The sequence below is a fragment of the Coffea eugenioides genome, chromosome 1, assembly GCF_003713205.1.
Source record: "Coffea eugenioides isolate CCC68of chromosome 1, Ceug_1.0, whole genome shotgun sequence".
Lineage (NCBI taxonomy): Eukaryota > Viridiplantae > Streptophyta > Magnoliopsida > Gentianales > Rubiaceae > Coffea > Coffea eugenioides.
Window position 1 is genome coordinate 33,494,832 of NC_040035.1, and position 14,400 is coordinate 33,509,231.

Consider the following 14,400-nt stretch of genomic DNA (forward strand, 5'->3'; position numbering starts at 1 on the left):
GCACTACATGAATAGGAGAAATCCAAACACTATCAAAAATTGGAAAAATTATACCTGCATCCAACCATTTAAGGATTTCTACTCTTACCACTTCTTTCATGTTTGGATTTAACTTTCTTTGAGTTTCAACCACCGGCTTAGAATTTTCTTCTAACAAAATCCGGTGCATACAAATAGTTGGACTAATTCCCTTGATATCAGAAATCGTCCATCCTATAGCCTTTAAATACTTCCTCAAAACATGTAAGAACTTGTCTAGTTGTTTCTCATCTAGTGCTGCATTGACAATTACCGGCAATGTCTCTTTTTCTCCAAGAAATGCATATTTGAGGTGTTTAGGCAGTGGCTTCAACTCAAGCCGTGGAGCTTGCTCACACAATGGTGAAGGTAACCCTTTGCTCAATTCTAACTCCTCATAAGCATTTCTCCTTTTGTAAGGAATCTGTGCCTGCAAAAATTCAATCATTTCTTCAATTTGTTTCTCTTGTAAGCCTATACCATTAAAACAAAGTTCAAGAGAATCATCATCAAGATTAACTTGACTCATCTCTAATGCCAATTCATCACATATGTCAACAGAATAAATATGATCAATAAAAGAGGGATACTTCTCCACTTTACTCAAATCAAACTCCACTTCCTCTTCACCAATTTGGAACTTGAACTTACCATGTTTAACATCTATTATTATACCTGCGGTGGTCAGAAATGGTCTACCAAGTATAATGGGTACATTGACATCCTCCTCCATATATAAAACAACAAAATCAACAGGAATAATGAATTTCTGCACTTTAATGAGCACATTCTTCAATATGCCCATTGGATGTCTAATAGACCTGTTAGCCAATTGCAAGGAAATGTTAGTACGCTTTAACTCTTTCAATCCCAATTGCCTAGCTACAGTTAAAGGGATCAATGAAACACTCGCACCAAGGTCACATAGTACTTTAGAGAATTCTACATTACCAATAGTATAAAGAATTGTGAAACTCCGTGGATCTTTCAACTTTGGTGGCAATTTGTAACAGAGGATTTTTGCTGCCCAATAGGGCTTTTCTCTAATATAGGATAGCATAGAATTAGTGCAGTTGTTATTGATTGATAAAAGGCTCAGTAGAGAAGATCGTTCATTATTGTTTTATATTATTTTTCTGGGACAGTGCTTCAGCATCGAGAGTTGTTGTCAATGGGAGCAACTATCACTTTGAAAATATTTTGTAATGGACTAAAAAACTTATTGTTAATGCGGGTAGTAGAACATACTATCTTATACAGGATGAAAATCCTTTTATTCCAGAAAGCTAAAGTCTATATTTGATTTAACATATATTCAATACTTCCATTGAAGTTATTCATTACAAATTTTCTATGGAGAAGAGAACTCTATGGAATTTAAAAAGGAAATTTAGATAGACGAGTGAACTTTTTAAAAATTTGAAGGGGACAATGTAGTTATGGAAAGGATATTACAATAGTTGTGAAGGGGCAAATAAGATGCATAATTAAAAGTATTGTAAAATATCAAGTCTATTATATATATATTTTTTGATTTTTTATTCTACGTATTATTTGTTTCCAAAATCAATATATTTTCATTTTACCATGTATCTAAGTTTAGCGGAAAAAATTAAAGGTTTAGCAGAATTGGAGAATACTGATAACCGATTCATGAAATAGACCATGGTATAATACCACAAGACTTAGTTTTAACTTTATTTTCACAAGTTAAAATTGTAAAAGATGTTTCACTAAATATTGATGCCATTCTTATTTGATCATTTTCATAAATAGAACTTAAATAACACTTTGTCCCCTTTAACCTATGGGGTGGTAACACTTTACCACACTAAATTTTAAAAATATATATTTTGCCCACTCAAATAAAATATGTTTATGCTTTTAATTTTGAACAACCTATGTGCATATTTTTCCTCCTAGATTACTGACGTGCACGAGGTATACATATAAAATTTAGCTCATCCATAATCAAATTTTACATTTATAACATTCTAAATACCCCACATGCAATTTTTCGTAAGTATACGAATCGTGAGCGAGTAGAGGGTATTAAGGGTCGATTTCACAGGGAAGATTTTCAATTACCAATAATTTTTGAACTCCTTTATTATTTAGACTACCATAAACATAAAAGTAATGAAAAAAACACTAGAAAGCTCCTAGAGATATGAAATTCCTTACTACTCTTGCAAATGACACTACCGGTTACTTGTATGTTATTATCTTGGTTAGTTATGGCGTAATTTCCTAATGTTTGCGAAACCTACTCTCATAATGAATCAACTATAGTTATAGCTAAACCATACCTACTCTCGTGGTTATAAATTAACTACAAGTTCATTTTTTCTATGAAATTATATGGAACAAGTCACTAAAGCTACAAAAGTGTACCTCTACTTTCGTGAGTGAACTCCCAAAGTTTATCACTTCCTTGAACTAGTGTTAAATTCCAATTCTCATTGCAAACTTAACATTTATAGATAATCACAACTAATGGCCGGTTAATCATGATAAGAAAAGCAAAAGTGATAAATAAGTTGTTCAAAATAATATCGTCAAAATAATCAAGTAAACACCACTAACAAGATATGGCAAGTTTATCCATAAGTTTAGGCATAAACTTTAACTAAACATGAAGAACAAGATCCAAACTTGTATTATACCTAAATATGAATTCAAATACAAAAGAGAAAGTGATAGGAGAGATGTCACCCTTGTCACATGAGTTTTAACTCTCCATCTTTGCTCCTCCAATTTTCATCCAAATCTAACTACAATACAAGAAGGATAAACTACATTACCTATACTATACTACTCTAACTAATGAACTAAGGAAATTCTAGTGAAAACTACATTTTTATGGAGTTTCTTATGCATTCCAAAGTTATGAAAATGTTCTCTAAAGGCCTCTATTTATAGAGGAATTCAAGAGTCAAATGAGTTGTTAAAGTTGTCATTTTTTACTCTTGAATCTTCCATGAGTTGTTTTTCCAACTTTTCAACCTTTTCTTGATCAGATACAACCGAGATTGATAGTTGGAATTGAGTTAGAAAAGTTGTATGAAAGCAGAGCAAGTTGATGAGCAAGTTACAGTAATCAGGTTAGAATACGCGACTACAAGCCACGTATTCATGAAGTCGCGTTTTCACTTTTGTATATTTGGCACCGCTTCAACTGCTATTTTCTTGATGATGGAGGCCGAACTAACTCTTGTGCAAAACATAAAAGTTGTAGCCCTTTGAGTTAGATTTCCAATGCCTCAAGATTCATCTCATTTGAAGCTCTGTGGACCGATATATGATCAAAATACTATCAACTGATTAGAGCTCTATTTCAGCTTGTGACAACAGAGTTGCACTTCTGTATTTTGACATTTTGACAAGGAAAACGACTGAACTGGATTTTATTATCTTTATACCAAATGTAGATCTATCTCTTAGCTTCAAAATGGTATAATAATCACATCAATCCAATACTTGTAACTCAAGATATAGCTGAAATACCACAAGATGTCAAACCTGTGAAACTTGCTTCCTTTGTTCTTGATTGCATTTCCTCTTTTGCACTTCATATTCTCTTTAAACTACTAGAAATCATCAATATTCATCCAAATATCTTCTCAACTTACTTCATTTGATGATTGAATCATTAAACCTACAAAAACATGAAATTTTTATCTTTAAAATCCATAGAAATGCAATTTTCACACTTTAACCACAAAATGCATATTTTAACTAAAATTTTAGTTAATTAGCTATAAAACTAATTAAAACACACTAAAACTAACTACTAAAACACACTTAAAATACATAAAATATATACTTATCAATTACCCCCAATTTTTCGAGTTTCTCAATGGTCAACTTTTAGAATGTTGCATTTTCTTCTTATGTTTACATCAAAATATTCTGTTATTGTGTGCTATGATGTTAGATTATAATATAAATTAAATAAAAAATTCCCCCTACCTCAGCCTTTTCCCCACCCTATCCCACTTTCTTAGGAGTGCTCCCATAGTGACCATTACTATTTTTTATTTGACCTAATTTTTTTAAAAATGTATACATAGCACCAATAAAAATTGCAATTATCAGTCTTTTGAATTAGTCAAAAATTCAATGTTAATTATCACATTTGATACTATCCAAAATCTAAATCAATACCCATTGATTTTTTTTACAAACAATATATAACATGTGACAAATAAAAGTCAAGTAAATTAATATAACAAGATCATACTTTTGCCACAAACATAATAAAATGCCAAGAAATGGTATATTAATTTATCACAATAAAATACCATATTGTTTATTTTAAATTTAAATATTTACATACATATTAGTACTACACTACATTATATATAAGGTAGGGGATAGGGTATGGGACTTAGCTCATTTACGCCGATGCTAAATTATACATAAATCTATGTAATAAGTTAATTAAACTGTTGTCCAACATCACATCAAACAATACAAAAATGTTTTGATGAATATATAATAAGAAAATACAACAAGCTAAAAGTTGACCATTGAGAAAATAGGAAGGCTAGGGATAATTGGAAAGAAAAGATGCATATCAGTTTGTCAAAATTAAAAGTACAAATATAATTCACTTGAGAGGGCACAATGTATATTTTTGAAGTTTAGGATGACAAAGTGTTACCACCCTTCGCCGGGGAGCGTCGCGGGGGGAGAGGGGGAGGGGAGTGGAGAGTGTTATTAACCTAGTTAAATAATGTAACATAAACCAACTTTGAACATTTATATGCATTTTTTCCATTTAGTAACGGTTCGCCACCAACCACAGTTTCAAACAGGAAATTGAGGACCCAGCTTCCACAAACCCAAATAAAATGCTTTTTTTTCTTTTTTTTTTTTGCTTTTTTTTTCTAGCAAACCGTGGGGTGGGATGCCAACAAAAAATTATTAAAGAAAATAAATCATTACAAGGATGGCAATATGTACCTGACCTACAAATAAAGTGCTTCACATTGGATCATTATATTGAAACCACGGAGAGACCTTGGCCCTTTTTGTTTTTTGGGCCAGAGAGACTTCGACGTGAGTTAGAACAGGAGGTATTAATTAGTTGAATATTCCATATTGATATTTTAAGGATTTTAACCATATATATAAGATGTTGGATCACTCCACTCATTAACAATTGATTTTGAGATGAAAATCCAAGTTATTTAATAAAGGACAAGGTGATGCAACGCTTTCAAACAAACCTCCTCGCAAACGTGACTTGGCAAATGAGTTTAAACCATTAGAGAAAGAACTAAGCCACGAGTGAAATAAATGAGGTAACAAATCCACCCATGGAATAACAAACAAACCCAAGGCCCAACTCTGATACCATAACTTGGACTTTCATCTCAAAATCAATTGATGATGAGTGGAATGGTCCAACACCTTATATATATGGTTGAAAATCCTTGGAATATCAGCCTAGGATATTCAACTAACATCCTTTAATGTCCAAACAATACTTGTATACTTAACAATAGGGGTGAGCAAACGGTACAAATTCGGTAATTCAGTTAGTTGAATTCAGTAAATTCGGTTGTTTGACTTATAGAAATTTAAACCGCTTTCAATTTCGAATTGACTATAATCGAGTTCATTTCGCAACCGATTTCGAATTCGGAAATGGTAATGAATTTGGTTAACCGAATTCATTTAAAAAAAATTGATTTTTTAAAAATTATTACTGATTTGATCCCTAAATTTATTCATAATTTAACACATTACTTATGTTCTAATCATTTTGTGGTTTAATTTAATTGACATTTATTTGATCACTTATACCTAGAATCCTTAGTCTATGATTTAAGGAACACATAAAAAATGATTAATTTAAACTAGAATAAATCTTAGACTGTACAATGATTAGCGATAATTTATAAATTTATAATTTACAATGATTAATAATAAGTAATATTAGTTACAAACTAACAAATTACAATGATTAGTGATAAGTTATAGTAGTTACAAACTTATAATTTATTTCAAATCAAAATAAAACTTATTTACTTGCATTTGTTATTGTGAAAATCAATACGCTAATACATTAATTTGCAACTCATATGCATTCACTTACACTGCTTAGTTGTCTTATCTATACTTAAAACCTTAAGATTAGTGAATAGAGAATATGAATTTTTATGTTAAATATGTAATGTATATTTAAAGCATGCTAATACTTGCAAGTTACAAGTTACGCATTCAAATATTAAATAATTCAAACATGAATGATGTATCAAATTACCAATATCTAAATTCTAATTACTAATTATGTTTATTATTTAATATTTAGTATTATTCATATATGGATTAATTATTATCTAATTCTAGTCATGTTACTCATGTATAAAATAATAAGTATTATAGTTATGTTATATTGTTATGTATTACTATATATTTGTATTATTTTAGTCATATAACAATTAACAAATACTAAAATAAAATATTGTACATTATTATATATTATTATTATTATAAGTACATGATAACACCATATACTAACAATTATTAATAGCATTTACCTATATAATATAATAATTTATTAGTAGTATATACTAATACTAAATAGCATTTATCTATATATTATATAATTTTATAAACTAATTTGGTATTCGAATGCGGTAATGCAGTACCCCATTTCATTTTACCGAATTTGAATAAGAAATTGGTTATTACCAAATTCATAATCTCATTACCTATTTCATACCATATTAGAATTCGGTGAATTCGGCACGTATCGAATTTGTACCAAATTACCAAATACCCGATTTCAAATTCTCAAATTGAATTTGAATTCGGTTATGAATTCGGTATGTACCGAATTTGCTCACCCCCAATTAACAATGTGAGTGGGATATTCAATGTAAGTAGGATATTCAACTAACATCCCGAAAAATACTTGCATACCTAACAATGTGAGTGGGATATTCAATGTGAGTAGGATATTCAACTAACACCCTTTAATGTCCGAAAAATACTTGCATACCTAACAATGTGACATTACTAGAAACTCACAAAGGATTTTAGGATGGTTTCATACATCTATACACCTGGATCCCGCATTTGGCTCTGATTAGACAATTAGCCAGTTTTATGTTATCTTTTTTTAAGAAAAAAAATAGGATTAAAAAAATTAACTCACATGCCTATGATTTTTTTTTAACACACTTATCTTAAATTTAGGAAAATAATTTAATCTAATAAGTTATCTAGAACTATTAGTTATAAAATCTATTCCATTATGGTAGGAGCATAAATTAAGATTGTAATCCAATCTAAGTTTTAACTTAGGGAGTAACTGGTGGTAAACAATGAGCTTAGATTGCGAATTGTAAAATCCAGATGGTAAATTAGATGTTGAATTGCATATGTCTTTTATAACACGAATGTCATTCCACCTTTTTTTAAGTCATCAATCATACCATACTAACATTATCTTTTAGCCATTTAATTTAACCGAGTTGAGGATGCTTAGTTAGGGAAAAACCAGCACTCTCCTACAAGATACTGATTATAGAAATTGGCTATGAGTAGACCTGATAATTATGCCCAAAATCCAACAATCCACCCAACCCATCCACTAATTTGAGAGGTTGAGTTGGGTAAGTTGGGTATTGGGTCAATTTTGGATTGGATAATAAAAATTCATATATATTTTTGTCGATTTGGGTATTTGTGTTGGGTACCCATTACCCAACTTAAATTAAAAAAACAAATAAACAAATTAAACACAAAATGTACGATCACCCCTATAGGAGTCGATCTATTAAGTCAACGACTTTCCCAATATGTGGGGCCCCACAGATCGTATAATCAGGTGTAATCGCAGTGCATAACTTGCCTAAATCTTGACCATGCAAACAAGATCATATCCACATTTCGGCTTTTAGCAAGCAGGAATCTCATGTGGCTAAATTCTTGTAACGGCTCGATGGGATGCAACCTAATGACTATTAAATGTTGGTGTTTGTGAGTTGTGAGCACTGGGAACATGAGATCATAATGTGTCCAATTGCTACACAACACAAATCCAATGGCAGCCCAAGGTGAGATACACACACCTTAAAGTGTGCATTGTTTAGATGTTCCTAATTTCTCCATTGTTTAAAGATACATGCACCTTTAAGCGTGATTGGAACTTTTATGAAACTAGAATTATGTCTGGAATAACTAATGCTAAATAAAGTAACAAGACTTAGAAAATTGCATATTGGTATGCCATTTTTCATGCTATGTTCAACTTGGACCAAAATTGTTGCTTCGGTCTCTTAGTTTGGACCAAAGTTATACCTACTTTGAAAATTCTTACTTGTATAAAAAAATAATGAGTTCATCCAAATAGTTTAAACATTTAATATGTGTGTGTATTTGTGAAAGTATATTAATGTGTATTTTAGTATGTTTGTATGTGTAAAAATAACGTATTTCAAAATAACTTAAGAAGTGAGTGTGTGTTTGTATTTGTGAGTGTTTTAGTGTGTGAAAATATGTTTATTTATGTGAAATTGTGTTTATGTGTGTGAAATTTTTTTTTTGTATGAGAAAATATATTTGAGAGAGTTTATGTATCAAAATCTATTATTTACTATATTGGGTCATATTTGGGTCATGGGTTTGAGATAACCCAATATGACCCAATCTAAAGTTCGACGGGTTGGGTGTAGCTCATTTAAATAAAAACCTAATATCAACTAGCCCAACCCGCCCAATTGCTAGATATAGCTATGAGTTATTCACAAATTGGACCCTGGAAGAAATGTTTCAAACAGTTTTATTATAGCAGAGCTACGAGTCGCAATAACAAACTTGATTAACACTTCAAACTATGAAAAAAGTTTCTGGTATTTGTTTTGCATTGGCCAATTTAATTGGACACTGGAAGTGAAATCCAAATTCCAACTCCTCTAGGGTAGTTTGGAATATTATGAGCAAAAATATGCTTTTCAAATTTTTTGATCCATCCTACTCTTAACCACAACAAAAGAATGCGCCTGCCTTTGCTTGAAAATTTTTTAAATTTTATTAATAATTTGAAAAACTAAAAAGGAGGGGACATAAACTTTACCTCCAAAATACACGAATATTTTAAATAAACATAAAAGAAACAAGGACATAAATAAACAATGCTTAATTATTTAGTTACTGAACCAAAATTGGACATGTAAATAAATGAACAGCCAATGGAGAAAATCGATATCCATCTAGGCTTTCTTTCAACAATTCATATGTTGTAGCAGTATGATATTATTGTAATTTTCAGTTTTCTCTTAAACAGTCAAAATAAGAAACTTGCAAATTTGTAAGCTACAGGTTTGAGTGGAATCCTGATTTTTATTGCAGAAATTGTCAAAGACTTGACCATTAATGAGTTTGAATAGTGAGAAGTGATAATTTGTCAATAGCGTAAATTAACAAGGTTATAGCTTCTCTCAACTTAGAAAGGCAAATGAAGCACAAAAAAAAAAGAAGTAATACTCAACGAGTAGGAATTTGGGAGTAAAGTTCAGTAACAAGTAAATTTGACATGCGCCTTCCAGATGGAGTGATAAGTGAATATTTAGTGTACATTTTGTACAAGTTTGGCATGAACTTTTGTTATGTTTTAAGAAGATTAAATCCATATTTGAACTCTTTTTGGTGCAAATTGCTTAAGTGTTGTTTGAGTAATCAAAACTTGTTAAATAAGTGGATTAATGCTTTAATCTGTGATATTTTGAAGGATATTGATAGATGAACTTCATGTACGAGATAAAGAAAAAGCAAAGTATCATTTGGAGGATAAATTACAAAAGAAACTAGGAGCAAAAATGAAGAAAAATGGAAGGAATAAAAAATCTGGAAATCGATCACACGGAGCTCGGATCTGTGTGCAACAAGGAGAGATCCGAACCTTCGTCTATACTTCTAGAGCAATGGATCCGAGGTTAGTCGATCCGAGCTCGGATCCACATGAAAAAGGCCTCAGATCGGCCATGATCCGAGCTTGGATCAATTTGCACCCCTCGGATCCATGGCTCGGATCTGCCTCTCTCTTCCGCAAGTGGCACAGTCATTTTTCTCACATTTCACACAATTTTTCAGCTATCTTGGGTGAGAGAATTCGGTGGCACATGCTTCTGCAACAAAAGGGAAGACAAAATGAGTATTGACAAGTCAAAACAATATGTCTTTTGACTTTCTTTAACAAAATCTTAGTTGTTGGAATCATGAAGGAGAAAAAGGTGCTTTCCACCACCTTTTATGCAGTAAAACAAGGAGAAGCCAGACCATACGTAGTTAGTTTTTCTTCTTGAAAACAATTTTCTCTCTAACTAGAAGTTCTAGAGTAAGCACTTGGAGATTTCACTTGTAATCATCTTGTACAAGACACAACAGAATTTGGAGAGTTTCACCATTAATTTGCTAAGATTTTCTTTATCTTTCTTGTACTTGTACTTAATGATGTTTTACATTAATAAACTTATGAGTTTGATTGATATATCATTCATGAGTAGCTAAATTTCTTTATCTAGGGAGTAGATGAAACTTATGGCTGAGTAATATGAATGGAATGTGATTTACACTTGTTGTATCTTGTATTAACTTGTCTATTTGTGCAGTAGTAATTACTTGTTGTTGTTTGATCACCAATAGCATGTTTATAGTTGTTATTAGTCAATGAGAATTGGTAGTAACAATGGAAAACCATGAGTAGAGGTTGAGTTGTATGTTCATGAAAATAGAGGTACACTTAAGTAGATTATCTAGCATTTCATGAAGGAAAACATAGTAGAACTAGTATTTCACCATGAAAATAGGGAAAACTGGACTGTTCTAAACCATTTTATCATGAGAATGAGATTTGGTAATATTGGAAATGAATCCCTGGTTAAACAAGAATAATAACAAAAGGTAAATCTATTCATTTGTGTTGTTTATGCCATAAGTGAAATCTACATCCCTAGATTCAATCTTGAGTGAAATTTCTCCATTTGTATTTAGCATTTATTAAACTAGATTTGTAGACAGTAGCATTATAATCTTCTTGTTCAGATTCATTTTAAATCTAAATAATAGAGAAAATAAGAGACTAGTACTTTTTTAACTTGCTTCTTGTGGGATCGACCTGATATTTGTCCAAAACTACTAAATGACCTGTATACTTGCAGTCCAACGGGTAAAATTCGAAAATAAACTTGCATTGATATAAAAATTTCGTCAAATTTTTGGCGCTGTTGCCGGAAAACGGCAATATTAGGGCCTAATCATCTCTATTAATTTAGATATTTCTATTGTTTTCATTTAAGTTGTTTATAGTTGATTTTGCATTAATTTAGTTTTTGACAATTAAAACTGCATAATTTCTCTTATTTCTATTTGTAGTGTATGCACCGAACATATCGAAAAGTTGCACCTTTCGATCCAAAAATTGAGAGGACACTACGGAGACAAATGAGGTATATACCGCATCAAGAAGAACAAGAGGTTTGGCAGCCGATAGAGAAAATTCTGATAGAGCTACCGTTTGAAGAAGAAATGGCGGAAAACGAATCAAATAGACGAGTTCTACGAGATTTTGCTTTACCGGGGACACAAGGATCTCAAACTAGTATTGCAAGGGCAATGGTAAATGTTAATAATTTTGAGATTAAACCATCACTGATTCAAATGGTTCAACAATCTCAATATGGAGGTAATGCTACCGAAGATCCAAATTCTCATTTGTCAACATTTCTTGAAATTTGTGATACAATTAACTTTAATGGTATTAGTGATGATGCAATTAAACTTCGATTATTTCCATTTTCGCTAAGGGACAAGGCTAAGGTTTAGTTACAATCTCATCCTCCAAAAACTTTTACTACTTAGGATGAATTAGTTAAGACTTTTCTTAATAAATTCTTTCCACATGGAAAAATTGTTAAGTTTAGAATAGATATAGCTAGTTTTTCTCAACAGGAAGGAGAGATATTGTACGAAACTTGGGAGCGCTATCGGGAATTGCAACGAAAATATCCTCATCATAGTTTATCAGATTGGTTAATAGTCCAAATATTTTACAATGTTCTCACCTATCTAACAAAGACGCATATAGGTGTGGCAGCGGGAGGAGCATTGATGGGAAAGTCAGCCGAGGAAGCTTAACAATTGATTGAAGAAATGGCTGCTAATAACTATCAATGGGCCAACGAACGAGGTAATACAAGGAGAACCGCAGGTATGCTTGAGGTAGATACCTTGAATATGTTAAGTGCAAAAATAGATAATGTGGTTAAGATGTTTAATAGGCATGTTAGTTCTAACTCTAATCAAGGAGTAATGGTTGCATGTTGTACTACTTGCGGCAGAGATCATGATGATTCTATGTGTTCTAGCAGCAAACAAGTTCAATATTTCAACAATTACTACCGTCCATCCCAAAATAATCCATACTCCAATACCGACAATTCAGGATGGCGTAATCACCCGAATTTTGGATGAAAGGATCAAGGGAACCAACAAAAACCAGTTAATCCATCGAATTTTCAACCAAAACAACCACTTCTGGAGTCCAAACCAATTTTAGATTTGGCAATTGAGAAGCTGGAAAATGTATCAAATGATAAAATTAAAAAGTTAGCCAGTGCCACTACTCAACGGTTTGAAAGAATTGAAAGAAGGATGGACCAACTCACCAATATGTACAGGAATGTTGAGATCCAATTAGGGCAAATAGAAAATGCAGTTAACAATCACAACCAAAGAGATTTACCTAACAAGACTGAGGTGAATCCAATTGAGCATGTGAAAACCATAACCCTCCGTAGTGGTAAGGAAGTAGGTGAGCCGCCTGTAATTAAAAGTGAGAAAGAATATGAAATAAGAGAAAACAAACAGTCGAGTGAGTTAGGAGAGGATAGCAAGAAAATTAAAGAGGAAGACAAGGTGGAAGAGTATGACCCACAAATTGAAGAGACAACACCAATTCCTCCACCGGTGCCATTTCCACAAAGATTGAAACTTTCGAGAAATGACAAAAAATTTGAGAAGTTTGTCAACATTTTCAAACAATTACATATTAACATTCCTTTTGTTGATGCTATTTTGCAAATTCCTTCGTACACAAAATTTCTCAAAAAGATAATGACTAAGAAAAGGAGATTGGAAGATAGCGAGACTATTGCATTAACAGAGGAATGTAGTGCCATCATACAAAATAAATTGCCACCAAAGTTGAAAGATCTAGGGAGTTTCACAGTTCCTTGCACTATTGGTAATGTAGAATTCTCTAAAGCACTATGTGACCTTGGTGCGAGTGTTTCATTGATCCCTTTAACTGTGGTTAGGTAATTGGGGTTGAAAGAGTTAAAACGTACTAACATTTCCTTACAATTGGCTGACAGATTTATTAGATATCCAATGGACATATTAGAGAATGTGCTTATTAAAGTGTAGAAATTCATTATTCCTGTTGATTTTATTGTTTTAGATATGGAAGAAGATGTTAATGTACCTATTATTCTTGGCAGACCATTTCTGACCACTGCAGGTATTATAATAGATGTTAAACGTGGTAAGTTCAAGTTTTAAATTGCTGAAGAGGAAGTGGAGTTTGATTTGAGTAAAATGGAGAAGTATCCCTCTTTTACCGACTATGTTTATTCTGTTGACATATGTAATGAACTGATATTAAAGATGAGTTCAGTTAATCTTGATGATGATTCTCTTATATTTTGTCTTAATGGTGTAGGCTTACAAGAGGAACAAGTTGAAGAAATGATTGAACTTTTGCAGGCACAGGTTCCTTACAAAAGGAGCAATGCGTAGGAAGAGTTAGGGTTGAGCAAAAGGCTACCTCCACCATCGTGTGAGCAAGCTCCACAGGTTGAGCTTAAACCACTTCCTAGATACCTCAAATATGCATTTTCTAGAGAAAAGAAGACAATGCCGGTGATTGTCAATACTGCACTAGATGAGGAATAACTAGGAAAGCTCTTACGTATTTTGAGAAAACATTTAAAGGCTATAGGATGGCCGATTTCTGATATCAAGAGAATTAGTCCAACTATTTGTATGCACCGGATTTTGTTAGAAGAAAATTCTAAGCCGGTGGTTAAAACTCAAAGAAGGTTAAATCCAAACATGAAAGAAGTGGTAAGAGTACAAATCCTTAAATGGCTGGATGCAGGTATAATCTTTTCAATTTCTGATAGTGTTTGGATTTCTCCTATTCATGTAGTGGCAAAGAAAGGGGGATAACCATAGTACGTGGTAAAAATGATGAAATGATTCCCTTTAGAGTTGTGGTTGGGTAGCGAGTCTGTATTGATTATAGAAAACTGAATGCAACCACTACAAAGGATCATTTCCCTCTTCTTTTTCTTGATCAAATGG

The 14,400-nt window shown here is 32.1% G+C and overlaps 1 non-coding gene across 1 annotated transcript; it reads right to left on the minus strand.

Annotated features, from left to right (window-relative positions):
* Positions 1-11,949: 11,949 nt before the first annotated feature.
* LOC113752603 lies at positions 11,950-12,056 on the minus strand. Its single transcript, XR_003464882.1, has one exon. It is a non-coding gene; the product is annotated as a small nucleolar RNA R71 (small nucleolar RNA).
* Positions 12,057-14,400: the final 2,344 nt, after the last annotated feature.